Here is a 13,292-nt window from a genome sequence, read left to right as displayed (position 1 = left end):
AAAGTAATTAGATAATTAAATAATATCATCTGTTCTAAGAATCATGAATAGTGGATTCCAGCAGTAGGGAAGATACCTTCAAAAGGGATGGATACTTCATGTAATGTCGTCCTTTTAGTTTGTCTCTCTTTTTAGTGGCTATAAATGGTCTCAATGAGACCCTGTCCTTTTCCAAGACGATTAGAGGAAATACATCTTTATGCGTTTGACTTGACATTATTTCTCACAGGATGTCCTCCAGAAATACATAGATAATAAAGGCCAAGGACAATTTTAGGAAATGATTGGTCTTAAGAAAAAATAGAAACAAAAAGCAAAAAAATTACATCCCTCAAATCATACATTTAAATGTACTTTCCTGAATTCGAGATCGTTAAAAAGACCAAGCTCTAGGGGATTTTCATTGCCTCAACTTTTGTCATTCAATGGCTTCATTAAATAAAGAAGCTTTTGTGTTTCATGCAGAGATTTTCTTTCTAAAACAAGATGTAAAAGCTCTTCTCACGTACCAAAAAACACTGAACAATGTAATACTCAGATCAGACTCCCATGAAGCTATTTTTGCAATCTTTAAACCACATCCTACACTAAAGAAGCTTGAAAATGTAAAGAAACCGTCATCAATGGAGTGAGTGGGAAAAATATACACCTAAAATGGTGCCAAAGACATTCTGATGTTACAGGAAATCATGGTTTCTTCTATCAATATTAGTGTGATCGGTATAAAAAGATGAAAATATTAAAGATTCAAATTCGAAGTAGAAGTATATCAAGCTCAGAAGATAAAAATTGGCATTTATTGTACAACCCCACACTGGACATGCCCCATCATTAGCCTCATAAATGAGAAAAACCGAAGACATTTGTATTTTAAAATTTATGAAATATAAAAAAAATAAAGTAATATTACTGTACAAAATTTTAATGTAGTACTATGTTTAAGAATCGGTTCTAGTAGCACAAATACTCCGTGGTGTGTTCATGTTCGTTGCCTTATATTTGTATGTATACAAGCAGTAATAAATATTTAACTAACTAACTAATATATGAATATAATAAGGCATACCATAAATGAGCTCAATGAACACAACTACAAAAATTATAGCTAACATTAGCATCTATTTTTTATTATTTATTACCATAATATAAAAAAAAACACAACATTACAATAAACCAGGAGTCAGAATAATTACAAATACCATCTTAAGTGAAATCGGCAGTGCCTGAACCTGCATTATGTGGGAATTTTCTTATATTAAAAAACACACAGTACTATATCCTCTTATGTTAAGTAGACTTTATTATCAGTAATTTTCTACAAGTAATTGGAAGTGCAATTAGGTGTCAAGTAGGAAAGACTATCCCTTTATTCTCACACATGAAAAAGCAGTAGTCATAAAATTCACATTAAAATCGCCATATTTACTGAATATATTGTAAAGAACCAATCATTTAAGGTAACTTGTCTTCAAAAATTGAATAAAGTTTTCTCTTTTTTATAGATAAAATTAAGTTTTTTGTAGGCTTACACTTTTGTAAGAGCGTGTAATCAGATTTAATTGTTGTTGTTTTATTTTGTAAGTACTGACATAAATTTTTTGAGTTATTAATTTTTTTTTCCTAACATTTAGTCTTACATTGTGTTCAAACAATTTATTTTCGTGACTGATTTTGTTCATCTCCCTTGGAAAAACAATGATAAAAACTTCAACAACGGAGATAGATATAGGGTTTAGCCAACCATTAAAAGTTGTTCAAATATCTGATTTTAGAACGTAGAGCTATGTTTCATTCTAATCAGACCCAATTTATGGGCTCTTCAAAGCAAGTTGTATTTTTAACACACAAGTTAAATTTTTTTATAAAAAAAGATCGATTCCTTGTGTCCATAAATTTTTTAAATATGAGCTGTCGATTCGAAAATTCATAAAAACAAATTCAAAAAACAAACTATTTTACCAACGGAAGAAAAAAGAATGTATATTAAATTTATGAATTAATAGACGGATTAGGTAATTGAAGGAAGAAGAGGATTAGCGAGTTAGTTTGAGCGTGTATCTTCATTATGGTTAAAAAAAAGAAACATGGCACGTTAGAAACGCCAATAACAATAAATAAATCCCTAGGTCAAACATTTGAAAAAATTACATCAAATGGACAAAAAAAAATATTAAATTGAAGGAGGTTTTATAATACCTATTATATATCATAGTTTAATAGCAACCGTTTTAGTTTAGAATTTTAACATAGACAAATAAAATATAAATAATATATTTTTAATTTTTCATTAGCTATCTTTAAGATAGCTTGTTGGTGCAGATATAATTATTTAAAAAAATAATTCTCCTCATTGAAGAAAAATTTGAGATATTTTTACAATCTGTACAAAGAAAATAAATTCGACGAAGTCTTATAATTTTTTTTTTTTAAATTCTTTTTTATTTTGCTATACAATTACACTTCATATCAAGCATATATTAAAACAGACCAGTGGAGATCATTTTTTCAAATTTTTTTTTTTTTTTTTTTTACAACTTGTAACTTGAAAACTAGATAACACCGCTATGTCCTCCGACACCCAAAAAGCAAGAGCTGTTTTACGAAATTTGATTGGATAATACATAAATTGAAATTTAATCATTCAACATCAAAAAAAATTATATTTATGGACGGATTAAAAAATATTATTTAGTCTTTTCTTTTTTAATTTCAAACTAAATTATGCAATATTTATGATAATTTGATACGGTAATTGTATGGACAGGTTGAATTCAATTGCAATTTGTAAAAAAACTACAAAATTGTGAAAAAAAAATATATATATATTTAACAAATACGAGATTCTTTTATTTTCGTGATGAAAGATGTCCAATAAATATCCTTAGATAAAAATGCCGTATATACGATTTGAAAAGTTGCAGCTGCCTCAGCTTTTTTTGATATTTTATCAATATTCGAAAAAAATGTTTGAGGTAAAATATAAATAACGATTAGGGGTTCGAAAATGGTCAAAATCTTTGCACGTGTAACAAAAGGTATATACTGTTAATTCTGATTATCATGATAAAAGATTGTCTGAACAGTATCGGTTTTAACACAGAAAATATGTTATTTTTTCGTTCAAAATTTTACTTTTTTAAATAATGTTTTTTATTTACCTCATGGAACAAATACATTTCACACTTTTCAAGTGATTGCATAGCATGAATAATATTTTTTCTTTTAAATTATTATTTTTTTTTATAGATTATTTTAGAAATAACAAAAGTAACGTCACACTTAGCAGAATAGCTCACAAACTCAAGCATAATGTAAATCAATTTTGACTTCTATTGAAGATGGGTAATCACTAAAAATGAGGTGAATTAAAAACAAATGTTTGAAGCCTGGGAGTTTTCAGTAATGTGATAGATGCTCATAGAGATCCCTTAATAAATATATTTGTGCTTTCTACTTGCTCATACGTTTGGATTTTTAAAATTAGGAAGAATCAGTTCAATAAGAGAACAAATAGCGTGATATTTAACATTATATTTTCCTTTTAAATTCACATGGACGAAGATTTAATATAATTTTCACAACTCGAACTCACTGGCCAAAACGCTCATAAAATTGATAAATAATATTTTTTAAACTTAGTCGGCTCTGAGGCACCCAGACTACTTCACATATCATGACAGTTTTCAGGACAGCAGGTTATAAAGTGTCAAAGTTTGGGGGTAAATCAAAACAACTGTATAAAAAAGTGTTGCAACTATACCCAATCTGCACTATCCCATAAACACAGAGTGGTCCACATAAATTATGAAAATATGTAAAGGGATATAACAAACGAACTATATGGGTAAAATCTTAATTTTTGTATTATTTCAAAGCTAAATTAAATGAAGTTTAATTATTCATAATGAGATTCGTTATTCTTGATCATCTCAGTCAATCAGCGCCAGAAGCTTTGCGTTGATTCATTTTTGGCATTGTACTGGTTCTAGTTTTGCACTTTTAATCAACATTCCACGGATAGATGAAGTTGCCGAAATAAGAAATTACATCTTTCAACTAGACAAGACATCGACGTACATGGCGAAAAAAAAGTGCAGCATGTCTCGGCCACGAAAAGTCCTCACTTTTGAAGCCCAGATTTTAGGCCTGAAATCAGCCGGGATCTGACTCCATATCAATTATATATCTGGGAGAGGGTCAAAACTGAGGCGTGTATCCTTGTCTAATTTGGCTTTGAAGTAGTCCATTACCTCTACAATGGTAAAGCTGGATCTTCATGAGGTCGACTTGGCTTGCCAATGCTTGCCTTGCCGTGTAGCCGAGGTTCTGAATAAATCTGAATTTCATTATAACGCATTGAATATCATTTAATAATACGAAATATTACAAAAAATATAGTTCAAACGTACTTTGTTCGTTCTTTAAAAGACTTTAGAAATTTTTCCCATTTATCTGGACCGCAATGTATGCTTGAGCTTTATTTGCATTTTATAAATTGCTGTATAACTAATATTTCTGTTCAAATAAGCTCCAAACATGTGCCATCTAAATATCGAGACATTCCATAAAAATAAAAAAGTTTTTGTTCTTTGTCATTAAAAACTGAACACATCATCGTCCCAAATATGGGAAATAAAACTTGGCACTCAACACATAATAAAAATATAATAAGTGATACTAAAAATATCATTTTCATATGTTTTGTTTTGGGATATATTTCTCTGTCGTTCATTCTAAACTTTTCTATCTACCAAGCCATAAAAATATAAGTACTAATTATATGAGCAATGATGAAGTCGACGGCCATAATTACAACCTATATAATAATAAGGAGCATTCAGTAGATATTATCTTCTTTTGTTTATAAAATGATGAAAAATAAGTTTTTAAAACCTAATTAGGGTGACGCTGACTGCCAAATTTTTTGTAAATTAACTTAATCATTTTTGTGAGTCTTTGATTCATACAGAAAGTCCAAGTTCTTTTTATTTTATTTAAACAAATGTAAATTTTTCAATGCTCTATTTTTATAGTCATCGAGGCAAGAATTTTTATAACTAAGCCTATTGCTTAGGTTTGAGATTTAAGGTCGATTTTTAATAGGGCAACGGCCAAACTGAACTCTTCCTCATTGCTCAATGGGCCTTTTTTATTTTTCATATTGTTTTTTGTTGATTTTTGGAGTATTCATTCATAGTTTGACAAAGCTTCTTCGTTTCATAGTCTACCAGGAAACGACCTGAATACTCAAAGAAAAACAATACAGGAAATAAGGAAAGGTTGATAGGCTATAGTTCATGTGGTTTCACCAAAAATGTACCAATTTTTCGTTAATAGTGGGTCTGCTTATTGGTGGACTAAAGGATTTGGTAGCATTACTTGAACACAATCCAATCTTCCTTCTTAATTTATTTAACCTAATTCTTTTTTTTTTCTTTTGAAATATTTTATAGATATATCAACTCTTATTTATTCAAATAATAAATAGAAGGAAGACTCTATATACTCTTTACCAAATGAAAAAAACTTGTCAGTTTTTTTGTTCTTTTTAGATTTATTTGTGAAGATTAATAGAGGTTGAAAAACGATACTGGCTATTCCATTGAAATCTGAACAATAACTATGTATTTCCATAATTAATAAATTTTGAGAGATTTGAATTAATTAATATTTCAATGTATAAAATTATAAACAATTAGTTGCAAAAAGAAAGCACTAGGCTCTTTAGTTTACGTACAAGCCAAGAAAATGGCACTTTAAAGTGATCTATGAATTTCCATACGTATGCATTTCAGTTGTGCATCATCTCCAGTACCACTGTCTACGCCGTCAGCAAGTCCAAACGTTGAAGAGGCTGATGTGCTGCGTTAAAAAGTCTAAACTGCACCAGGACAATTTAAAGAAAACAGCCTAGGCCTATCCCCTCAAGTCCATTATGCAAGAGATCTCGGTGTTTCACACCATACTATCCAGAGAGGTACCAGAAAAGTGGGTGACTGAGCCTTGTGAGGGTGGAGGGAAAATCATGACAGCACTTCCTTGAATGAGTGTTTTGATTTCTTTTGAACGATTTTTCACACTTTTAGGCCCCCTACAGCCCTGATTTCAACACCTTAACTAACTTTTTGTTAGTCGAAGGTTGTCGAAGGTAATGCCTGCAATGTCCGTCAACCAAACAATATGATCCTCAAAGCACTACTTCCACACCGCTGCCTGGAAGCCATCATTGCCACAAAGAGTCTATTTTTAATTAATAAATTATATCTTGTTGAAGATTGAATTTCAATATATTCATACTGTAATGGACCACTTGGTATGTAATCCTTTTCTTCCTGGAGTTGGTGAACATGTTTCTCACGACAGATATCTATTTCAATTTCTCAGGTTCTGAGTTAGACTGACCTGGCTTACGGAGTGTAAGAGGACCAGAGAGATGTAACTTTTGTTTGTCTGGATTTCTCTTCGTCTCAGTCGTACTCAAAGAGTCTCGTACGATACAGAAAGGTAATTCGGACAGGACTCTATATATTTTGATGAAAGCCAAAACTTATGTTTTTAAGATGATTCAAAAAATTAGTTTTATTTTTTTCTATGTCATACAAGCTTTTTCAGCATTTAAATTGATACATGTATGCAAATTAGATGAAAAAGTTAAAAAAAAATATGCAAAATTTAAATGGTGTAATTATTATAATCGTTCAACTGTGGGTAGTTAAAAACATTTTATTCTTGGGGTTCACTAACCGCGTTATACAGAAATATTTACTAAGGGAGGGTTCAGCCTATTGCTCAAGTGCGTTTTTGAATATATATATAGCATGTATTTGCTTCTTTATATAGGCCTTATCAAGTGAGATAATTTGACGCATAAAACAGGAACAATATTCCCCCATATTTTTGTGTATATTCTTTTTTAATAACCCTACAAATACCCACATATATTTATATGGATAAATAATAAAATACTTATAAAATCTTCAATGATTGATTGTTCAGTTACACACATTATGGTATCAATATCATTTTTTTATTTACATACAGAGTGGTCAATAATTCAATGGAAAGTAACTTTTAAAAGCATTGTAATAGTACTGGATATATTCAAAAGTTTGACTAGTTTTACTCTTAATTAAAGCTTGAAGTTCCTCTCTAACTGTGTCAAAGTTATTTTTATTTCATGATGTTTCAGCTGCTGCCATTAGGCTGTATTGTTTAGTAGGGCTGTGACTACGATTTTTCCTATCGTGTAAGTTAAAAAATCTTTGACAGTTTTGACAAAATATTTTTATATTGTAAATGCTTCATTGGGAAAAAAAAATGAGAAAAGTAACAAAATTATAGCTATAAAAAGTGGCAAATTCTTAAGGAGTGGGGTAGTTTTACTATATAAAATTCGGTCCTAAATGACGTCTTTTCTAGTTCTGAAAGTCTGAAGGACTGATCCTAAGTATGGAATGGACCGAATAAATAAGGAATGAGTAAAAATGACCTGTGAGAATTATAAAGTATGCTCTGCCGATATATATAAGCAAATAAATGAAGTGGAAGGACATCATAAATACAAAATTATCAAAACGACGTCGTACGAGCAGACTAGACAAGCATCACAGTGTTCAACAAAATGAGATGACAACTCTAGAATTCTGAAGAAAAAACCACAAAATGGCAATGCTGAATCGTTGAAAAATGCAAACATTGTGGATATTTAAAAAATTTGAGTAAATGGCATATTATCTGAAAAATTTGGCTTGTTAAAGCTGAATGGAAGATTGGTACAGCTCAATCACTCTAGCAAAATTGTGGGCTGAAAAAATTTCCATTGAGTGTTTAAATAAGCTACACAGTAACAATTGATAATTATTGCCCCTTTTCGTAATAATAAATTAAACATGTGTTCATCCACTTCACACCTGAGACAAAAGAACAATCAAAATGATCCGCTTAAAAGGGAGCACTGGCTTTAACGAAAAAAAAAAAATCAACACCATTACCTAGCCAGTAAATGAAACGGTCGTATAGTTTTGATTGTCTATTTTGAAAAGGAAAAACTATATACGGCAGAAATTAATTGCAACGTTTGAGTGAAGAAATCAAGCAAAAACGGCTACATTTGGCCAAGAAGAGAGTATTGCTTCAACCAATAGTTGACTACTTTTCTTAATTGACGAATAAAAATTTAATATTACTTAGCAAGCACCAGGAGGATGTTCTTATTTACATCTTGAACAGAGTAAAGATCAGATGGTGCTATGCAAAGTATGTAAATTAATTCCTCAAAAAGGGGAAAATACGGTCCTGACAACTGTTGAATATATTTTGTGTGTGTGCCTGCACAGTACATACTTCAATAATAAATTAACTACGTAGGTATGTGCACTGTGAATAATGAATGCCTTTCTTCTCTTACCATATGTATAAAAAAAGCAAAAATTTCTTATTTTCTACTTCTTTTTCAACTCTCTTTGTCCAAATATGCTAATACGTTTTTGGACAATAGGGTGAAGGTTTTCATCAACGTTTTTGAATATTGATAACAGAGAAACATGAAAATTATTGTATTGGTATGGATAGGGCTTACACATCCTGCGAGAAAATATAGGAGCGATACTTATGATAATAGTAAATTAAGATATCTGTTTACATTGGCTAGATGTTATAATATTTGTAGTAAACATAAATGTACTTTTTTTTTAAATGGATACATTTAGTAATGTTTACCTTCCGTTGTATTAATTATATCAGTTAATATTAATATAAATAAGATTTTGTACTAACAAAATATTTTTTTGAGAAAACCAAAAGAGAAATTTGCCAATTTTGATGTCTAAAATGCACCTTCTTAAGAAAGCCAATTTTTGAAAATGTGGACAAAATAACATAAATCGTTAAGTTGAGAATCATGTAAATATTGTTTTGATAGCAAGGGAGATAAAAAACAATGACATTGAAAAAAATTATCCAATAACTTTTTTTTTAATTACGCCTTAGGTATATGAAAAGAAGTCTATTTACTACAAGAAAAATACACCTTTTTCTTTTAAATAATTATAACAAAAGTAGGCGGGAATTTATCAAACAGAGGCAGATGTTAACGCAACAACGATCTATTAAAGAAACACAGAAAAAAGAAAACATTTTTTCCTTTCCTCTTCTCAAAACAGTTATTTTTATTTACATTTTTCCGATCCTTTTGTATTGGTAGAAGAATAAATTGTGAAAAATATGAGCTCCAGGGTTTATCTTTTTTTACATATACATAATTGATTTCTTTAGTGATGCTGATTCTCTTCAAAAACAAAATTACCAAAGTTAGCTATTGATATATTGTCTGATTGAAATTTAACTATTTCGTTAGAAAAAATAGAAATATATATCATATCGCTCTTAGTGCAAAAAGATGAAAATAATACAATGCTTAACCGAAAATACGAAATTTAATTCGTTGAACCAGAATATTTTTTTGTAGAAATTAATTTGAATAATGTCATTATATAAATTAAAAATAACAAGTCAAGCTCAAATGCAATTTCTTACCATCACTGATTGTAAAGGAACTTTGCAAATACGTTTCATCCTATTAAATTTGGTGAGGAAGAGTTTTCAATCGTTATGGATGTGAATCGAAAGGATAATATCAAAAATAGATTTTCTTTTTCACACATGTTGTCTTTATTATTTAACTCCTGAGTAGTGAACATCCTTTCCTAAATAGATTTAATTACATTCAAAACCTAATTGAACATTCATTTGTACACATAAAAACATAGAGTAACCTTCAGGATTTGTTACAGAGATATAATTGATAGTCGTTGTTGGATTCAGAGTAGAATTGAGGATCGACGTCGTAGTAATTCTTGACAACATCCTTTTTTATTTTATTTTTACCCTCCTCTCTTGTTACAGCTGATTGTAGCTGATCTAATGAAACATCATGACAGCCAAGCTACTCTTCTGCGAAAGATTATTCAAATTGTAAGGGTCATTAATATGTTGAATTTCCGTTTCATTTTTTAGTATACCAAAATTACACAAGTTTTTCATTACTATCCATACTACTATATAAATATGCAAATACCTCTATCCCCCATACCGATTTCTCGGAATCTGATTTTCGAACCCCTCTAATATAAATAAAATCCTGGTGGATGAAAAAAAGTTAAATTAAATATTGACTATACATAATTCAAGGGAATGTTAAAAAGATTTATCTTTTTAGATACTCTGAAAAGATAGAGGTGGGATGGATTATATTTATGATAGAAGTGGATAAAGTGAATAAATCTTCTTTTTTTTAAAACTCTATGTAGTATATCATAATTCTCTTCGAATACTGAAATGCCTATATTGTATCCAAATGTATTTATATACATGTGAGTAAATGTTGTACCTAAACATAAAAACAATCTTGAAAAAAAAAAACAATAACATGAAAATATATTAAAAATTTTAGTCTTTTGCAAAATTTGATCTAATGACCTCTTTAAGAAAAGAAATCAGTTAAAACCCCTATTTCCTTAATAAAAATTTTACTCCCAGTGGGATAAGTTTTCTAAAATTCCTTTATTTGATAAATATTTAGTAATGTGTGTACGTACTATGAGAATTTTACGAAAATAAACTAATTGAAGTGAAACTGAGTAGTGCACCACATTTAAGCATTAAGTTGATTGCAATGTCACCCACAAGTCAAGGGTTGGAGGTCTCAATTTTTGATTCTTTTTGAGTATAAGAAATTTGGCCTGATACTATCTTTTAAATAAAATATGTCAATTTATTAATCAATAAATGTCACAGATTTAAAAAAAAAAAAAAATGGAAGGAAAAGGTATATTGAGGGAAAATCATTTTATAATTCTTAGTACATTTTTTATTTTCCTAAAATAGTTTATTTATAAAATGCAATATTTTGAAAAAATAAACAATATTTCAAAAATGGTTAAAGAACTTCTTTCTAAACTACTTTTTTACAAATTTTTCAATAATTGAAAACTACAGAGCACACCAAAAAACGTATAATCTTTATTAATATCAAAAAACAAACTAAAAAAAGCATTAATTTTCTGGACAAGTGTAAAACAGAATGTTTTGAATGAATATGGATTTTGAAATGAAAAAATAATTATTTCTTAAAATAAAAAAGTAACGCATTAAAACAATAAAATGAAAGGAAACTTATTTGTGAGAAACAAAAACAGAAATAAAATCATAACACTTTTTTATATTCTTTCACAGGTATGGACAAGGAGAGTAAAAAGTATTAAAAAAGACAGTTAGTTAATCTAATAAACTCTAGATTAGTAGTATTTTTTTTTGTGTGTGTACATTATATGCCCATGAATTTCGATAAACCTTTTCAATGTCACTCTTTGTAATAAGTGAGCACATGTTTCTTTTTCAAGAATAAAAAAATGATACAGGTTGTGAAAATAAAAGAACATTGTTCAAGTTCCAAATTTAAAAATTCCATTTATCATCGAAGGTCAATTCTTTTTACAACATTATAAATAGGCATAAGAATCCAATAAATAACAATAATGAAAAATCGAAGGTCAATCATTTTTAAAAAAAACATTATAAATAGTCATAAGAATCTAATAAATAACAATAATGAAAACTTTCATTTTTTCACAAAGATATATATTTACGATTATTCTGAAGGGATATTTTTTAGAGAAAAGTTATTGAAATATATTTATGTATCTAAAACATCTAACCAACAAAACAGGCTACATGTACAATACTACATCTATATACAAAGATTCGCACATTAATCTTGTCATAGTTATATATAAATCACATAAAGGAAATAAAATGAAGTATTGAGAATAGAAATATGAACAGAGCAAAAATATACACATAAAATATAAAATTGGCTCATTTAATATTGGCATAATTTTAGTAGGACAACTCATCAATATATAGAAATATTGAAGAGCTTATAATTATACAAGCACTTTTTTGAACTATGTGTCTCATACAATGAATTATTTGGTGTAGGGAATCCTTGTAAGTTCAGAATTTGGGACTGATAATGGGTAAATTAAACGACCTATAAAACTTAAAATTACATAAGTAAGGTTGTCCCTAAGACTATAAACAATAATATATTTATATAAATATTTAAATTGAGACTTTTTTTTTTTGGTATTTTCATAAATTATCTTTGTTTTATTGAGAAGGCCAAAAATGTTTACCTCCAATAGTATTAATTTTATCAGTTTTATTTTCGTATTGTTTGTGTCTTACCCCGAAGCTTTAATTTTAAACTAATATGTCTATTTTTGTATATATTTTACGTAACTGCTTTCGTGTTTAGTGTAAGAACGAAATAAATAAAAACTTGAAACTTATACAAATTCCTTATACGAGTTGCAACTTGCACAGACATCCCAGCTTAAATAAAAGTTTTCCCTAAATTTCTGACTTTATTTTCTATCTAAGAATAAATATTATCCCATTACTGCCCAGATGGAGATTTTATTATCTATTTTGTTATTTTATTAACTATTTTCAACTTGAGAATGTTCCAAAGCACAAAACCTAATTTAATAGGTCACCTGCACTAGGCGGTCACTATTTCAGTTTTTCTTGCCAGACTTCTTATTACGGGTTTGATTATATCTACATTTATAAAGATTCTAGGTACAAAAAGTTGAATAACTATACTTTAACGCCTGAGTCTAATACTCAACATTCTCGCACTGATATGAAAATGCATTTAGTATTTTCATATTAGCTGTAGATTTGTCACCTATACTTTCTTTTATGAAATATTCCGAACATTAATAGTTTGACAAAAAAACCTACTATTAGATAATAAAATTTTGATTTTTTAAAAGGTATTTTTATTGAAAATCTTTCCAAAAACTTCCCTCATGGAACGCACTCAATAGTGTGATAAGCAATTGTTTAATGTGTAATATGATCCATAATTTTTCTTCCATCCAAATGAACGCTCAAAACAAATAATCGCTCTTCAAAACATATAATTACTCTTCATTATTGACATAATCAGTTAAGAGCATTCGTTTAATAAGTATATTGTATTTTTTTTTATTCAAAATCGATCTAGATACAATATGTAAGTTTGTGCTAAAAACTAGAAACTTAGCATTTTATATGCTATCGGTGGATTTTATTACTTAAAAAGGTCATGAAATACAACCAGGACTGATTGACTCCAAAATTGATTACTGATTTGTATACATTTTTTATAGTCCATTTTGCTATTTTAATTTAACTCATAATTTTATGTTTAAAAAAAAAACTTAAAATGAGATTTGTATGGTTAA

General features: G+C 28.8%; 1 protein-coding gene across 2 annotated transcripts in view; it reads left to right on the top strand.

The window, feature by feature from the left end:
* The window catches only part of LOC121121574 (acetylcholine receptor subunit alpha-like), a 199,869-nt gene that overhangs the window by 24,436 nt on the left and 162,141 nt on the right, over positions 1-13,292 (top strand). The gene's annotated exons all lie outside the window — the stretch shown is intronic.

Source organism: Lepeophtheirus salmonis, chromosome 7 (assembly GCF_016086655.4).
Source record: "Lepeophtheirus salmonis chromosome 7, UVic_Lsal_1.4, whole genome shotgun sequence".
NCBI classification, from domain to species: domain Eukaryota; kingdom Metazoa; phylum Arthropoda; class Copepoda; order Siphonostomatoida; family Caligidae; genus Lepeophtheirus; species Lepeophtheirus salmonis.
Note: the sequence above shows the minus strand (reverse complement) of the source record. Positions and strands in the feature narration are given on the sequence as shown.